Raw genomic sequence first — 19,235 nt, forward strand, 5'->3', positions numbered from 1 at the left:
TTGATTTGTCTGCAATGTAATTGCGAATGCATCGCAAGGTAGCGCCACAAATGCTGGGTGGTCTTGCCCTGTGCTGGGCGGACCCCAGCATGTGAGGAGATGGACACAGATCTTCCGAGTATGCAGCGATCTGCATCCATCTTTGAATAAGGTCCTAGGTCATTGTGGGCCTAACACAGTAAATGCCCTTACTCATGCTAACAAGTATCCAACTCACTGTGAGTAGCAACGGCGGATACTAAAACACCGGAAACAATTCAACATTGCCCCAGTGCGGGAGCAGCTGATCCATAAATCAGCTGTCCCCGCTATCTGTAATATTGCTATTTTGGCAGCAGTGAAAGTTACCACTGACAAGCCTGATTTGGCAATGGTTAGTGTACAACCGGGACCTTCTTCCCATGTATGCAGCAGGGGTCTGGGAATCAAGGCCATATGAAGATGACTAGGTTTCCACTTAAGTTCCTAATTGTAGTATTTTCTGAGCTTTACGGGGACACCAGGACCGATCGGGGCTGATAGTTAAGCAGGAGATATCTGTAATATTTCCTGGTTTACCTTTGTAATGAATGGCCCGATACTTCATTTCTACAAAAGTAGGTGGAAATGTTAATTTTCATCTACTATTGTAGAAATGGAGGGATAATAAGTAGACCCTTAATACACAATCACGTTTTACTGCTGCAGTCACCAACATTGCACAACAAAGTACGTTCACATCACAGGAGCGGAGATGTCACAAGAGTCCTAAATTTTCCCAAATACCTCCATGCTTATTTGTACCAATTTAACAAATTTTAATCTTGGCTATTAATCAAAGAAAGGGTCATTATGGAAATATTACAAAAATAATAATTTTACATAATTAGAGATGAATAATTTGGGAATGGGTTTAAATAGTTTAACATTTTCAGATATTTTACATTTGAAACTTCAGTAGGAACAATGTTTTTAAATTATTGTTATTGCTCAATTACACATGTCATCAGATAGATATTGAAATTGTTTGTATTTCTGCGAACTTACAATTGGTGATATACTCAACATTTGGTTCAATCATTAGTTATATTTTCCCTTTGCAATGCTGTCCACATACACTATAATGGCTGATAGCAATGATATATTCATGTTTGCAGCCTTAAACTGAGCAAGATGCCTGAGAACTGTCCAATCAAAACTGATCAGAGCACATTTAGGCATGCAGATGAGTGCTGTTTGGTTGTATGCGTAGTCTTCTGCCAAACTTGAATACAGGCTACCCTATGACCCAGCTAGAATCACCAGGAGAATGCCTAGGCCCAGCACAGCTGCTTTTTATCATGGCCATAACGCGGGCCGAGGGAGAGGGGCAGCTGCTCAGGGCACAAAACTAAAGACGACATTGAGTGTGTATTTCAGTTAATTTTATTAAACCACAGGCGCTAAAATTTCAAGTTACAGCTCTGCATCTTATGGACTAATCTTTGCAGTAACTCTGCAAAAGGCAGTGCTGCAACTCTACTAGAGGACCCAATCAATGTAGCCACCTCCCCACTCAAACTCTGCTGCTGCAGAAAAATCAGGTGCTGTTTGTGCAGTGCAAAGGGTGTGACTACATTGCAGTCATGCAGTCACTTTTCACAGCCAACATCCTGACTCTTATAGGACTATGGACTCCACCTAATCAGGATCACTGGACACCCTAGGTGAGAAAAACGCTCTCTGGGCACGCTTGGTATAATCACAGACCACATGCATGACCAAATATTAAAAGGATTTTGCCACATAATACTTATGCTATCCAGTACTGGCCAGTGGTGCAAGTAGAAATATTTTCTTAGTGGTACAGTGTGCCGAAAATGGGTGTGGTCATGTGTTGTGAGGGGGCGTGGTCACATGCTGCTAGTGGGAGTGTGGCAACATGACACTAGCGGCATGGCCACACGACAGCCGATTTTTTGGGGGGAATCTGGAGGCAAGGCTAAAAATATATAGTAATGCCTCCAGTATAATAGAAATATATAGTAATACCTCCAGTATAATAGAAATATATATTAATACCTCCAGTATAATAGAAATATATAGTAGAGCCCCCAATGTAATAACAATATATAGTAATGCTTCCATTATAACAGGAAAATACAGTCACTGTCACACTCCTAGTAACCCTGACAAAGTGGGAGGAGCCGTCATGCTGCCAAGCACCATGGTCTTGTTGCTTTGTGGCACATTATAATTGTGGTAATGGCAAAGTATGTGGCAGGTGGTACTGCGTACCCGCTGCCAAATTCTTAAGGGTACTCCGTACACGAGCATACCCACATACTTGCACCGCTGGTACTGGCCCATATGTGACCAGAATAAGAAATCCTTAGGGAAAACAGCTGGCTATAGCTATACTTAAATAGCCATACACTTTACTATAAATTAAGATCAGTTTCTATTGAAATAAAAATATTTTTCACTTGTCAGAAGATTTTATTTTTCACTTTACACTGCACTGAGGTTTTTTATAATATCTGTGATATCATACTGGAAAAGGTTATAGACTATTGCATTGATAATATTGTAAATACAGTTGTCTAGAACAGTATATTTGTGTTTCTAAACTATAATCTTCACCCCTTCATTGTTTTCTATTGTATACACAGTGTTCATTGGTCACACAATTTAGTATTAGATATATAATATAATAAATAAAAGTATTGCTATTGCTGATATTTTGTCTACTGATTCTGTAACTCTTTACTATGTGCTTGTTTAAACAAAAAATATGATTTAGTCTAGATTATGGGGGGGGGGGGGGGTGTATCCTATAATCCATGAAAATAAGGTTCCACAATAAAAACAGGGCTTTTTATCGCAATTGTGAAAACTCGGTATCCAATTAGCTGCAAAAATGACCCAAATATATACCCATATCATAGACGTTTCTATAATGGGTGCAGAGTGTGCGGTGCACATGGGCCACTAGCTCTAGGAAACGGGGTGGGGGGGGGGGGGGGCCCATGCCATACACACTGCATCCATATGATATACTTACCCCTCCGGAGTACCAACTGATTTACGCATGCACAGTGGAGACATCCCCGGGAACAAGGCACCATGTTCCCGGAGACCTGTACATGTGCAGTAGACTCTAGCATTATGCCAGAAGTCTACTATCTGCCAGAGAGGGGCCCACAACGAAGGCTGCATACTGGTCCCCTCCTCTCTTAAAACGCTCTTGACCTATACCCATTTTTATGTACCCCTAATTTAATGAGATCACTTATTTTGCTGGAAAAAAAAATAGCTATCATTTTTTCACATTTTAAAAAAATGCATATACCAGCCATTTGACCCAATTTAAGCACACCAAATCATTTTTCATTATGGCCACTGATAGACTTCTACAATGTTTTCCTGTATTACAGTAGTTTGGCTTTTTGGGGGTACAGGCAGATTTCCCTATTTTCTTCTATACTTATCTCTGGTTTTGCTGGCTAGAATCCCATTTTCCCAGTTTTAGAATAGGATAGGTGCATAAAATGGAAGCATGCCTATCCCGATAAGTATATGTGCGAAAAGTTTACCTATGATAAATTGCTGCCTTTTCACGACTAATAGGATCCCCCTCTATAACTATGAATATGCTGTGTTACATGTCTGTCCTCTCTCCTAAGTAAAACTGTGGTATTCCAGTGTGTGGGAGTGCCATCAAATCTAAGGGGCTGATTCAGAGATAGACACAGCTGCGCGTCCGTACGCAGCGGCCACATCCATCTGGTCTGAGCACTGGCCGCAGCGCACGTGCACGACCTTACACATTGCGGTCGCATCCAGAAAGGATGTGGCAGCAGTTTGTTTGTCAGCGGCAGGCGTTTGCAGGGCAGCAGAGTGTGCTGAATGGAGGCTTGCCGTGACTGTTTTCTCATGGCTGCATGACATCACATGCAGCTGCTCCAATTAAAGAGATGGTTGCCAACCGCCTGCTGCCAACCTTAGTTTGATACATCCGCAATCTAATTGGGAGGTGACCCATCAAACATGGTGGGCTGTCTCGCTCTGTGCCGGGGAGGCCCCAGCATGTGAGGAGATGAACGCAGATCTGGCTGCATATGCTGCGATTTGCATCCATCTCTGAATCAGCCCCTAAGTTCCAACGTTATTTATTCAGTTTCTAGTGGTATACCGTGGCAGATGACACAGCAATCTCCTGTGACTGTGCACTCTCAGGTACAGTACTACGAGTATTCAGATCTGGGAGACATCTCAATAACAATGGTACTCTCTGATGTGTGAGTACTATAACTCCTCCTACACAGTTTTATACCACTCTGATACTATCATTGTTAGACATGGCAGTGGTACAGTAAGTTACCTGTGGCACCGTATCAATAGGCCTGTAAATGAATACATTCTTGTAAGGTTATTTTCCTATCTTCTATTATTCAGCACACCTTATTGGTAGTCAGAAAGGGATCATGGTTTCCCTTGGAATACTTTTAGGAAGTGACAGAGTTATTTGCACAACACGTTTTCTGATTTCCAAACTGGGAATTCAATACCTGCAACACGTGTGTTTCCATTCTGTTCTTTGTGACCTGTGTTTCTGGGAAATTCTTTGTTGTCCATTTGTTGCTATCACTTCCATCTGTTTTTCTTGTTTATTTTTTGGCACTGCTGACCGTGCACTGCTTTTAATAAATGTCAGTGTTTTCAGCTCCATATTCAACTTGATAAAACATCCATTTGACTAGAACTAAAGCGTTAAATGTTCCTTTATTTTTCATCTGCACATTTATCACAGCTGCTATAGTGGTCAACCCCCTTAGATCCTGTGCACAAGAACGTCTTTTAATCTTCTATCCTGTTCCAGCTCCTGACAGGTGACTGGAAGAGAAATGGAAGCTGACATTGGGGTTGATGCAAAGTTTAACATCATTGCCCATTGTTGCTACCACAATATATGCACAAAACTAAATGCAAATGTGCAGCTGTAGGGAGAGTTGAAGCACATCTTTGCAAGCTGACCGCCATCATCTGTATGTTTGATTTAATACCTGACATCATCATCAGTGCACACTGGCACCATCGCTATCCTAGGTGCACAAAATAGCAGGCGTATCTACACTTCTGGCCAACACTGCATAGCCTGCAATTCAGTCATCGCAACCTCACTGAATATAGCTCACGTGAGAACCTTTACAGTTGCAAGTGGAGATGAGTCTGAAATAAAATGATGTATGCTTACAGATAGACTGGAGTATATACAGTATATACAGTACGAAACACACAAGATATGCTCTACTCCACATAAGCCAATATAGATCATTGGGCTCAATTCAATTCAGTGCAGATTGAGCAGTGCAGGGAATTAGCTCCCGGTGCTATTCAATTCAGCGTGCTGTGACGCCTGATGAGAGGATTTCTTCTCGCACCACTCTCGGGGAATGCGAGCAGAAATACAACAAAAGTGCTGGCACAATGCTGATTTCTGCCTTTAGCATAGCAGAAACAGCATCGCGCCAGGCACTTTAGATCGAGAATGCCAGTTCTCGTGGGAAAACACTCTGTTTAAGCTACGAGAACCGGCCTTCCCCGACATGACAGTGTGGTGAATTAAATAGCACCAGGAGATAATTCCCGGCACTATTCAGTTCGCGCTGAATTTATTTAAGTTCATAGATTTAATTGTGTTCTATTAATAATTGTTTTTCTCAAAACCCATGTCCATTATGAATGCTAAAAGTGATGTGTTTTGAAGCCTGGGTCTGGCACAGTGTCACATTATCATAGGGGTCCAGCGCTGTTCCATGTGAACATTTGTTTTGTGCGCACTGTGGGGTTTCCCTGCCCTTGAAAGTAGAGCTCAGTGCTGTCATTGTGAGCAAAGAAGATTCACAAATCCCAGCTGTGTCAGCTTTCAGTGCCCCTCCCCCTGCTTTCTCTACCAGCCATAAAGTGCAGGCAGGGTTGCCAGCCGTCTGTAAATTTGATCACAGCCAATAACAAAGCAGAAGTTGAGGTCAGTACAAAGACCTGTTGTCACACCAATGGTTTTCAGATTGTAGGATTGTGAACCATTAGTTACAATACCCTACACCATTTTGTAGTAGATAGTGATTTTACTTTCAGGTCTGCACAATTTCTTACATGATGGCATGATGTGTCAGTAAAAGTGACAGTAACAGTTTTTTATGGTTTTCTTTTAAATTGTTAGTAAATAATATTTCCAAAATTTACCAACCATTGGTACACCCTAAGGTGTACATTTTGGATTGCTTGCAGGAACCAGTGTCCAGGGCATATAATGTATGTGCATCTACAGTAAGTAGCCCGGTGTCCAGGGCTCCATCAACCTTCACTGTGACAAAATGTGCACAGGAACAGAGAGAATACACTAGATGGACAATGACAGAATTTGCAGCTGGGCCCTAGTGCCTTCCATTGCCAATTCTGATTTGTTCCATTGTCTAACTTCCAAAAAGGAAGCGCATTAAATTAACATAAATACTTTTCACTGTGTTCTCCACTTAAAGCTGAGTAGCAAAATAACAATAGTGAAAATCTAAATAACCTGAGGTGTTTAGTGTTCCCCTACTATTTACAACAAATGTGGTTACTACTTCACTCATTTCTCTAGAGCAGTGATTTTCAACCTTTTTTTAGTCACGGCACACCGAACAATATTTTAAAATTCCTAGGGCACACCATCAGTTCCCCACAGAAAAAATACAAAACACACACATTGGACCTCACAGTAAAGAAAAATCCACACATACATTGACCTACACAGTTGCTCCCCACATAAATCATGTTGCTCACACATAAATCAATCACATTTCTCCCCACATAAATCGTATTGCTCCCCACATTAATTATTCACATTGTTCCCCCCATAAATCCATATAAATCCTTATTCTCACCACATAAATCTTATTGTTCCCCACAGGAGAAATAAAATAACAAATATTAGCCCCTACCGGTCAGCTGTCCTCCTCCCTGTCCCTCGGTTGCGGGCGTTCATAGTGGAGTGCTGCAAATACTGAGCAGGGGGGCGGTTGGGCAGGTGTGGATGTGGGTTGGCAAGGAAAGCTGTGTATGCAGGCGGGAACTGGAAGATGTGTAAGCAGGCAAGTGGGCTGGCTGGGTGGTAGACGCGGCAGCAGTGACCTATGATATCACACCGCCGCGTCTTCAAGTCATAGGTCACGGCCGGAGCATGACTGATCCTCTAAAAAGAGCCCGGGCCAACAGTTCACTCTGAAGGTGCAGGACACTGCTCTGGCTCCGCGGCACACCTTGCAACTGGTCGCGGCACACTAGTGTGCCACGGCACACTGGTTGAAAAAGCCTGCTCTAGAGCGTTGTGGAAAACAACTACCCTGTTCCATATACCCACAGGGCCGTCTTTTCGTATGTGCTCAATGTGCTCTTGCCCAAGGGCCCCATGAGTATAAGGGCCCTAGGCTGATAGCTGAGGGTCTCCTCTTTCCAGGGGTACCAGAATTTTGAAAATCGGACCGGGGGAACCGGAGATATCCGGCTTGAAAGCAGTGGTCACCATCAAAGCCTGTTAATTGCTATTCCCAGCCAGATATCTTGGGTTCTGTCTGACTTAGAGTTTTTTTGAGGGTATAATCCAGAAGCTGCGACTCTCCCCTTTTGGTGGACACTGGCAGCTTGTCTCTACTATGCCCAAAACCAGAGATATCAGCCTTCCAGCAGCTGGACCCTGCTCCAGGTCCACACACTTAATATGCAGTTTTAGATTTTCGTTGGTGGATTGCTCTGGCTTCTGAACTCTGATCCCCAAGTCCCCAGTATCTCCTAAAAGGTGTCCCCAGTACCTCCTGACAGGTGTCCCCAGTATCTCCTAAAAGGTGGGACTCTCTAGTTTTTTGTTTTTTTTTATCCAATTCAAAGCCTTGAGATATCTGCAGTCAAGCAAGCTGCCCTCCCACTGGAAAAAGATAAATATTAAACCCATTCCACTATCCACCCCTTCCCTACATATTAAACACCCCCTATCACCCTGGAAGTCATGTACCAGGGCTTCTTTATTCAACCCAATGCCCCCTCTACAGTTTAGCCCCATCTGTGCAGTAAAGGAGTAATTAGCAGAAATTACTGCTCCAGGTCCTACGTGCTGAGGGGAAGATAGAACACCCCCTACCGCCCGCGGGACATCAAAGCTGCCACTGATAGCACCCCCCACCCCTACCGCTGGAGGATGGGTAGGGGGCCCAGTGCGTTGCTGTGCCCAGGGGCCTACACTGCTGTTAAGACGGCCCTGTATACCCAGTGACTGCAGAGCATCAGCTAGTTACAAAGGTAATAGTCAAGGCGAGACGGCTATAAATAGTACACTACAAAGATTTCTGGATTCTGTAAAATAAGATTGTCACACTCATCATTATTCTAAATTCCAAAAGACTTACGCGATATATCAGGAAGTTCCCTTAGATCTTTCTGAAATGCAGCAAGGCTTAAATACTTTCTCTAATAATGTTGCTACTGCACAATAACAGGAACCCGATGGGGAAAGAAACTTGTGGTTTTGATGATATATAAAAATGAATGGAGACGTATCAATGTGAATACATTAATTTTTCAGAAATATAGCTCCACAAGCTTGGTACTTTAACACCTCAGGTCTTAAGGTTGAGATTGCTATCGTTTTATTACAATAAATATGTTGCTTAGTTTTGTTGCGTGAATTTAAATATAGTGTTATATAATATGACTTGAGATTTCAATCATGCGACTAAGGGTCCTTCTCATTGTCGCGGGCTGGGTGTTCCCCGATAATTAAGTATCCAACTCGCTGCAGCGGTGGATACAAAATCGTCAGAACAATTCGCCAATACTCCAGTGCGGAGACAGCTGATGCAAAGATACTTTAGTAGCGGTGCAACCTAGCGCTGCTGGTGCTCTTACCTGATCTTGAGTTCCCGCATGTGCAGCTTCTGGTGGAGGGAGCCGAACAGGGGCAGAGGGAACCTAAAGGATCTTCCCTACTCGGGACTCCTTCCCATTTTTGGTACATCAGGGGATCCACCTGATGTCCTTTCCAACTGTGAGGAAAACTACAGGTTCTTCATTGTCTCAAAAAGCAGGGGTGAGTGTTACTCTACATAAATTATTATAGCCACCAGCCCAGGCAATTTTATGTAAAGTAGCTATTCCGCAGATAATGCTGACGTAGGGTGCACTGACATATTTATCATGGTTGTAGTGTTTGCAGTGCACACGGGATTAATGGGGACCCACGCCGCACACCACGCACCCATTTTTTCAATACTTACCCTTCGAAGACCCACGTCAGCTGCAGTAGTGCTGCAGAAAGTAATGGGAAAAAGGCGCATGACTATTTTCTAGTGATGAGCGGGTTCGGTTCCTCGGAATCCGAACCCGCCCGAACTTCACCTTTTTTTACACGGGTCCGAGCGACTCGGATCCTCCCGCCTTGCTCGGTTAACCCGAGCGCGCCCAAACGTCATCATCCCGCTGTCGGATTCTCGCGAGGCTCGGATTCTATCGCGAGACTCGGATTCTATATAAGGAGCCGCGCGTCGCTGCCATTTTCACACGTGCATTGAGATTGATAGGGAGAGGACGTGGCTGGCGTCCTCTCCGTTTAGAATAGATAGAGAGTGAGACACTTGATTTACTGGAGCATTAGGAGGAGTACTCAGAGAGTGCAGAGTTTTGCTGATAGTTATACTAGTGACTGACCACCAGTGCAGTTTTATTTATTTTTATTATTTAATATAATCCGTTCTCTGCCTGAAAAAAAACGATACACAGTCACATACCATATCTGTGCTCAGCCTCAGTGTGCTGCATCATCTATGTATATCTGACTGTGCTGAGTGCTCACTGCTCACACAGCTTAATTGTGGGGGAGACTGGGGAGCAGTTATAGCAGGAGTACATATTTAACAGTGCACACTTTTGCTGCCAGAGTGCCACTGCCAGTGTGACTGACCAGTGACCACTGACCACCAGTATATTGTGATTGTCTGCCTGAAAAAGTTAAACACTCGTCGTGTGGTGTTTTTATTCTATAAACGCATTCTGCTGACAGTGTCCAGCAGGTCCGTCATTATATAATATATACCTGTCCTGCAGTAGTGATATATATATATATTTTATATCATTATCATCCAGTCTATACTAGCAGCAGACGCAGTACGGTAGTCCACGGCTGTAGCTACCTCTGTGTCGGCAGTCGCTCGTCCATCCATAATTGTATACCTACCTGTGGTGTTTTTTTTTTTTTTCTATCTTCTTCATACTAGTAGTTTACTTTAGGAGTCTGCAGTGCTGACAGTGTCCAGCAGGTCCGTCATTATATAATATATACCTGTCCTGCAGTAGTGATATATATATATTTTTTATATCATTATCATCCAGTCTATACTAGCAGCAGACGCAGTACAGTAGTACACGGCTGTAGCTACCTCTGTGTCGGCAGTCGCTCGTCCATCCATAATTGTATACCTACCTGTGGTGTTTTTTTTTTCTATCTTCTTCATACTAGTAGTTTACTTTGGAGTCTGCAGTGCTGACAGTGTCCAGCAGGTCCGTCATTATATAATATATACCTGTCCTGCAGTAGTGATATATATATATATATTTTATATCATTATCATCCAGTCTATACTAGCAGCAGACGCAGTACGGTAGTCCACGGCTGTAGCTACCTCTGTGTCGGCAGTCGCTCGTCCATCCATAATTGTATACCTACCTGTGGTGGGGTTTTTTTTTCTATCTTCTTCATACTAGTAGTTTACTTTAGGAGTCTGCAGTGCTGACAGTGTCCAGCAGGTCCGTCATTATATAATATATACCTGTCCTGCAGTAGTGATATATATATATTTTTTATATCATTATCATCCAGTCTATACTAGCAGCAGACGCAGTACGGTAGTCCACGGCTGTAGCTACCTCTGTGTCGGCAGTCGCTCGTCCATCCATAATTGTATACCTACCTGTGGTGTTTTTTTTTTTTTCTATCTTCTTCATACTAGTAGTTTACTTTAGGAGTCTGCAGTGCTGACAGTGTCCAGCAGGTCCGTCATTATATAATATATACCTGTCCTGCAGTAGTGATATATATATATTTTTTATATATTATCATCCAGTCTATACTAGCAGCAGACGCAGTACGGTAGTCCACGGCTGTAGCTACCTCTGTGTCGGCAGTCGCTCGTCATCCATAAGTATACTAGTATCCATCCATCTCCATTGTTTACCTGAGGTGCCTTTTAGTTGTGCCTATTAAAATATGGAGAACAAAAATGTTGAGGTTCCAAAAATAGGGAAAGATCAAGATCGACTTCCACCTCGTGCTGAAGCTGCTACCACTAGTCATGGCCGAGACGATGAAATGCCATCAACGTCGTCTGCCAAGGCCGATGCCCAATGTCATAGTACAGAGCATGTAAAATCCAAAACACCAAATATCAGTAAAAAAAGGACTCAAAAATCTAAAATAAAATTGTCGGAGGAGAAGCGTAAACTTGCCAATATGCCATTTACCACACGGAGTGGCAAGGAACGGCTGAGGCCCTGGCCTATGTTCATGGCTAGTGGTTCAGCTTCACATGAGGATGGAAGCACTCAGCCTCTCGCTAGAAAAATGAAAAGACTCAAGCTGGCAAAAGCACAGCAAAGAACTGTGCGTTCTTCGAAATCACAAATCCACAAGGAGAGTCCAATTGTGTCGTTTGCGATGCCTGACCTTCCCAACACTGGACGTGAAGAGCATGCGCCTTCCACCATTTGCACACCCCCTGCAAGTGCTGGAAGGAGCACCCGCAGTCCAGTTCCTGATAGTCAGATTGAAGATGTCAGTGTTGAAGTACACCAGGATGAGGAGGATATGGGTGTTGCTGGCGCTGGGGAGGAAATTGACCAGGAGGATTCTGATGGTGAGGTGGTTTGTTTAAGTCAGGCACCCGGGGAGACACCTGTTGTCCGTGGGAGGAATATGGCCATTGACATGCCTGGTGAAAATACCAAAAAAATCAGCTCTTCGGTGTGGAAGTATTTCAACAGAAATGCGGACAACATTTGTCAAGCCGTGTGTTGCCTTTGTCAAGCTGTAATAAGTAGGGGTAAGGACGTTAACTACCTCGGAACATCCTCCCTTATACGTCACCTGCAGCGCATTCATCATAAGTCAGTGACAAGTTCAAAAACTTTGGGCGACAGCGGAAGCAGTCCACTGACCAGTAAATCCCTTCCTCTTGTAACCAAGCTCACGCAAACCACCCCACCAACTCCCTCAGTGTCAATTTCCTCCTTCCCCAGGAATGCCAATAGTCCTGCAGGCCATGTCACTGGCAATTCTGACGAGTCCTCTCCTGCCTGGGATTCCTCCGATGCATCCTTGAGTGTAACGCCTACTGCTGCTGGCGCTGCTGTTGTTGCTGCTGGGAGTCGATGGTCATCCCAGAGGGGAAGTCGTAAGACCACTTTTACTACTTCCACCAAGCAATTGACTGTCCAACAGTCCTTTGCGAGGAAGATGAAATATCACAGCAGTCATCCTGCTGCAAAGCGGATAACTGAGGCCTTGGCATCCTGGGCGGTGAGAAACGTGGTTCCGGTATCCATCATTACTGCAGAGCCAACTAGAGACTTGTTGGAGGTACTGTGTCCCCGGTACCAAATACCATCTAGGTTCCATTTCTCTAGGCAGGCGATACCGAAAATGTACACAGACCTCAGAAAAAGACTCACCAGTGTCCTAAAAAATGCAGTTGTACCCAATGTCCACTTAACCACGGACATGTGGACAAATGGAGCAGGGCAGGCTCAGGACTATATGACTGTGACAGCCCACTGGGTAGATGTATGGACTCCCGCCGCAAGAACAGCAGCGGCGGCACCAGTAGCAGCATCTCGCAAACGCCAACTCTTTCCTAGGCAGGCTACGCTTTGTATCACCGCTTTCCAGAATACGCACACAGCTGAAAACATCTTACGGCAACTGAGGAAGATCATCGCGGAATGGCTTACCCCAATTGGACTCTCCTGTGGATTTGTGGCATCGGACAACGCCAGCAATATTGTGTGTGCATTAAATCTGGGCAAATTCCAGCACGTCCCATGTTTTGCACATACCTTGAATTTGGTGGGGCAGAATTATTTAAAAACCGACAGGGGCGTGCAAGAGATGCTGTCGGTGGCCAGAAGAATTGCGGGACACTTTCGGCGTACAGGCACCACGTACAGAAGACTGGAGCACCACCAAAAACGCCTGAACCTGCCCTGTCATCATCTGAAGCAAGAAGTGGTAACGAGGTGGAATTCAACCCTCTATATGCTTCAGAGGTTGGAGGAGCAGCAAAAGGCCATTCAAGCCTATACAACTGAGCACGATATAGGAGGTGGAATGCACCTGTCTCAAGCGCAGTGGAGAATGATTTCAACGTTGTGCAAGGTTCTGCAACCTTTTGAACTTGCCACACGTGAAGTCAGTTCAGACACTGCCAGCCTGAGTCAGGTCATTCCCCTCATCAGGCTTTTGCAGAAGAAGCTGGAGACATTGAAGGAGGAGCTAACACAGAGCAATTCCGCTAGGCATGTGGGACTTGTGGATGGAGCCCTTAATTCGCTTAACAAGGATTCACGGGTGGTCAATCTGTTGAAATCAGAGCACTACATTTTGGCCACCGTGCTCGATCCTAGATTTAAAACCTACCTTGGATCTCTCTTTCCGGCAGACACAAGTCTGCTGGGGTTCAAAGAACTGCTGGTGAGAAAATTGTCAAGTCAAGCGGAACGCGACCTGTCAACATCTCCTCCTTCACATTCTCCCGCAACTGGGGGTGCGAGGAAAAGGCTCAGAATTCCGAGCCCACCCGCTGGCGGTGATGCAGGGCAGTCTGGAGCGACTGCTGATGCTGACATCTGGTCCGGACTGAAGGACCTGACAACGATTACGGACATGTCGTCTACTGTCACTGCATATGATTCTCTCCCCATTGAAAGAATGGTGGAGGATTATATGAGTGACCGCATCCAAGTAGGCACGTCAGACAGTCCGTACGTATACTGGCAGGAAAAAGAGGCAATTTGGAGGCCCTTGCACAAACTGGCTTTATTCTACCTAAGTTGCCCTCCCACAAGTGTGTACTCCGAAAGAGTGTTTAGTGCCGCCGCTCACCTTGTCAGCAATCGGCGTACGAGGTTACATCCAGAAAATGTGGAGAAGATGATGTTCATTAAAATGAATTATAATCAATTCCTCCGTGGAGACATTCACCAGCAGCAATTGCCTCCACAAAGTACACAGGGAGCTGAGATGGTGGATTCCAGTGGGGACGAATTGATAATCTGTGAGGAGGGGGATGTACACAGTGATATATCGGAGGATGATGATGAGGTGGACATCTTGCCTCTGTAGAGCCAGTTTGTGCAAGGAGAGATTAATTGCTTCTTTTTTGGTGGGGGTCCAAACCAACCCGTCATTTCAGTCACAGTCGTGTGGCAGACCCTGTCACTGAAATGATGGGTTGGTTAAAGTGTGCATGTCCTGTTTATACAACATAAGGGTGGGTGGGAGGGCCCAAGGACAATTCCATCTTGCACCTCTTTTTTCTTTCATTTTTCTTTGCGTCATGTGCTGTTTGGGGAGTAGTTTTTGGAAGGGCCATCCTGCGTGACACTGCAGTGCCACTCCTAGATGGGCCAGGTGTTTGTGTCGGCCACTTGGGTCGCTTATCTTAGTCACACAGCTACCTCATTGCGCCTCTTTTTTTCTTTGCGTCATGTGCTGTTTGGGGGGTGTTTTTTGGAAGGGCCATCCTGCGTGACACTGCAGTGCCACTCCTAGATGGGCCAGGTGTTTGTGTCGGCCACTAGGGTCGCTTATCTTAGTCACACAGCTACCTCGTTGCGCATCTTTTTTTTCTTCTTTGCGTCATGTGCTGTTTGGGGAGTAGTTTTTTGAAGGGCCATCCTGCGTGACACTGCAGTGCCACTCCTAGATGGGCCAGGTGTTTGTGTCGGCCACTTGGGTCGCTTATCTTAGTCACACAGCTACCTCATTGCGCCTCTTTTTTTCTTTGCGTCATGTGCTGTTTGGGGGGTGTTTTTTAGAAGGGCCATCCTGCGTGACACTGCAGTGCCACTCCTAGATGGGCCAGGTGTTTGTGTCGGCCACTTGGGTCGCTTATCTTAGTCACACAGCTACCTCATTGCGCCTCTTTTTTTCTTTGCGTCATGTGCTGTTTGGGGGGTGTTTTTTGGAAGGGCCATCCTGCGTGACACTGCAGTGCCACTCCTAGATGGGCCAGGTGTTTGTGTCGGCCACTAGGGTCGCTTATCTTAGTCACACAGCTACCTCATTGCGCATCTTTTTTTTCATCTTTGCGTCATGTGCTGTTTGGGGAGTAGTTTTTTGAAGGGCCATCCTGCGTGACACTGCAGTGCCACTCCTAGATGGGCCAGGTATTTGTGTCGGCCACTAGGGTCGCTTAGCTTAGTCACACAGCTACCTCATTGCGCCTCTTTTTTTCTTTGCGTCATGTGCTGTTTGGGGGGTGTTTTTTGGAAGGGCCATCCTGCGTGACACTGCAGTGCCACTCCTAGATGGGCCAGGTGTTTGTGTCGGCCACTAGGGTCGCTTAGCTTACTCACACAGCTACCTCATTGCGCCTCTTTTTTTTCTTCTTTGCGTCATGTGCTGTTTGGGGAGTAGTTTTTTGAAGGGCCATCCTGCGTGACACTGCAGTGCCACTCCTAGATGGGCCAGGTGTTTGTGTCGGCCACTTGGGTCGCTGAGCTTAGTCATCTAGCGACCTCGGTGCAAATTTTAGGACTAAAAATAATATTGTGAGGTGTGAGGTGTTCAGAATAGACTGAAAATGAGTGGAAATTATGGTTATTGAGGTTAATAATACTTTGGGATCAAAATGACCCCCAAATTCTATGATTTACGCTGTTTTTTAGGGTTTTTTGAAAAAAACACCCGAATCCAAAACACACCCGAATCCGACAAAAAAAATTCGGTGGGGTTTTGCCAAAACGCGTTCGAACCCAAAACACGGCCGCGGAACCGAACACAAAACCAAAACACAAAACCCGAAAAATTTCCGGTGCTCATCACTACTATTTTCCCGGCATTTCGTGCATGCGCAGTAGGCCACTTTGCCATTTTCCCAGAGACCTGCGCTCACGCACTAGACAGCGCTGTGGGTCTCCTAGAGGCCCTAGCGCCAAGAGTCTATTGCTCTCCCGGATAGAGAGCAGAGGATCAGGACAGAGACTGCACACGTGTCCTCTCCTCTCTTGATGTGCCACTGGCAGGATGTCTGAATATGTATAAGAACGGGAAGGGGAATGTGTGCAGAGACTAATGAAGTGTATCACTCATTAAATAAAGGGTAAATGACGCAATCTGATGGACCTTGACTGTGGAATGATTGTTGGCGCTCTCAGCTGCAAAGAATGCTGCACTAGTGAATTGTGCGAATTGTTAGAGTACAGACACAGGGGACCAGCAGACACCACTCTACACAGTTGGTCGCCCCATCATAATTTGCATCAGCCACTTGCTAGGTGCAGGTTCCCAGTCAGAGTGTGGCCGCTAATGTGTAAAACTATGTGTCTGAGTTCGTCACTAGTTCAACAGCACGCCGGTGACATTCCTATAGTACGCCCATAGGACGGACCACCTCTGTGCATCCACTTAGCTGTAGTGTCTACCCTTGGAACACCCAGTACATTTCCAAGACATTTCTGAAACCATGTGTATATATTGCAATTGTAACTCTGTGCACTGCATGCTGGCCACATGCACTGACTGTAACAAATAAAAAGTGAAGGAGGAGAAAGCAAGGGGAATGCATTTTTGAGTTAGGGTTACAGGAAATATAACTAAATAGCATTATGATACACAGTAGCAGATACATACATCTAGGCACTATTACTCTTATGTCTTCTTTGAGGGAGAGGTAGAGAAGAGGCGGCAAAAGGTTTTGACACTGACATTTTAGGGGTTGGCTGGAGTACAGAAGGGAATCACAGGGGTGGGGTAATGTGTCAATTAAGCTATAAAATAGCAAACAAATATGTACAAACAAATGTAACACTAATGAAACTGAGTAGCATGAAATATAGCATATTAAGTATTCAAATTAAAGTAATAAACGTTCCCTGAGCTTGAGATGAGCAAGGGGGAGACCAGGGAGATAAGAGAGGAATAGAAAACTGAGCGATTGTCAAGACATTTACTGTCCCTATGGAAGCTCACAACATATCCCTATGGCAGCTCAGAAAATCTGGACAGATGCAAAGGCTGAGCTACTGTAGTAGCAGGGGGCACAGCTGCTGTGGGGCCACAGGTGAGGATGGGGGTGTTCCTATCCTATCAAAGCTCCATGTGTGTATGTGGTTTATTTTGAGGTCTGCTTTCCATCAGCAACAGTGCCCGTGAGTGTGTTGGTGGGGTGGTGGTATGTGTAGATAGGCGTGGCTAATGCCTGTGACTATCAAACTTGTAGGATAATGATTTCGAGAAAGAGGGTCGACCTGCAAGAGAGCAGGGCAAAAGAAGACTAAAAGTCTGACCCGGGGCACGCTTTTTATATCTATAGATTAAAATGTAACTTTTATTATCACTTGATAAAACTGTGAATTACACAAAATCACTAGGTAATAGTATGTAGAAAATTTATTACATGCATGGATATAAGGTCATAAGACCATTCACAGAGGTAAGGTCATAAGACCATTCATAGAGGTATGATCAAAGATGTATACTAATTGGTGTGGCAGACCTTTATCTGCCATGAGCGAAAATATTAATCAGTAATAATGCTCTAAGTTTTCATGCGGAAAAAATATATTCATACCAAATATCAGTAATATCATATATAAGTATGCTGGTTGACCACAAGAACTTATCGAGCACCAATATTAAATTATACTCTCTCCCATGGTCTATAACCAATTACCACAATAGTAAGGAGAGTGGACTTCCCTATGTGCGACTTCTAACCACCAGATATGAAAAAAACACAAACATCCATACACAATTCATATGTGTGCCATATCATAAATGCAAGTAGATAGATAGAAATCTGTATATTTCCAACCCCAATTATGAATAGATAGGGCCGTAGGCCTCCATTTTGGAGGGCGCAGCTCTACAAAAAATGATGCACAAATTGTCGTTTGTATAGAGTTTGTATGTGCATCAGAACATCATTCAAAATTCCTATGCATGGTATAATTTATGATTAATCAAAATATGGAATTGGAAGGTAATACATATCATTGATTTCAATTCAGAATTCATATCAATCAATACACCATCATATGGAAGCAGAGGGATGATACAGCACATTAATCATACTTCACTGTGTGGAGTTTGTATGTGCTTCAAACCACAACAAAAATTAAATAAGCAGTAACTTTCTTCACGAAGAATACCCCTCAACGGGAAAAAGTAGTTCCCTCTGTTATATAGCGCTCTGGTGTGTGCTGGCATACTCTCTCTCTGTCTCCCCAAAGGACTTTGTGGGGTCCTGTCCTCAGTCAGAGCATTCCCTGTGTGTGTGCGGTGTGTCGGTACGGCTGTGTCGACATGTTTGATGAGGACGCTTACGTGGAGGCGTGATAAGTGTGATGTCGCCCCCTGCGGGGCCGACACCAGAGTGGATGGATATGTGGAAGGTATTAACCGACAGTGTCAACTCCTTGCATAAAAGGTTCGATGACGTAACAGCTTTGGGACAGCCGGCATCTCAGCCTGCGCCTGCCCATGCGTCTCAGAGGCCATCAGGGGCTCAAAAACGCCCGCTACCTCAGATGGCAGACACAGATGTCGACACGGAGTCTGACTCCAGTGTAGACGAGGATGAGACAAATGTACAGTCCACAAGGGCCATCCGATGCATGATTACGGCAATGAAAAATGTGTTGCACATTTCTGACATTAACCCGGTTACCACTAAAAAGGGTATTATGTTTGGGGAGAAAAAGCAGCCAGTGACTTTTCCCCCATCTGATGAGTTAAATGAATTGTGTGAAGAAGTGTGGTGTTCCCCAGATAAGAAGTAGTGATTTCTAAGAGGTTACTAATGGCGTACCCTTTCCCGCCAACGGACAGGTTACGTTGGGAAACATCCCCTAGGGTGGACAAGGCGCTCACACGCTTATCAAAAAAGGTGGCACTGCCGTCTCAGGATACGGCAGCCTTAAAGGAGCCTGCAGATAGAAAGCAGGAGGCTATCCTGAAGTCTGTGTAT

This window comes from Pseudophryne corroboree, chromosome 1 (assembly GCF_028390025.1).
Source record: "Pseudophryne corroboree isolate aPseCor3 chromosome 1, aPseCor3.hap2, whole genome shotgun sequence".
Lineage (NCBI taxonomy): Eukaryota > Metazoa > Chordata > Amphibia > Anura > Myobatrachidae > Pseudophryne > Pseudophryne corroboree.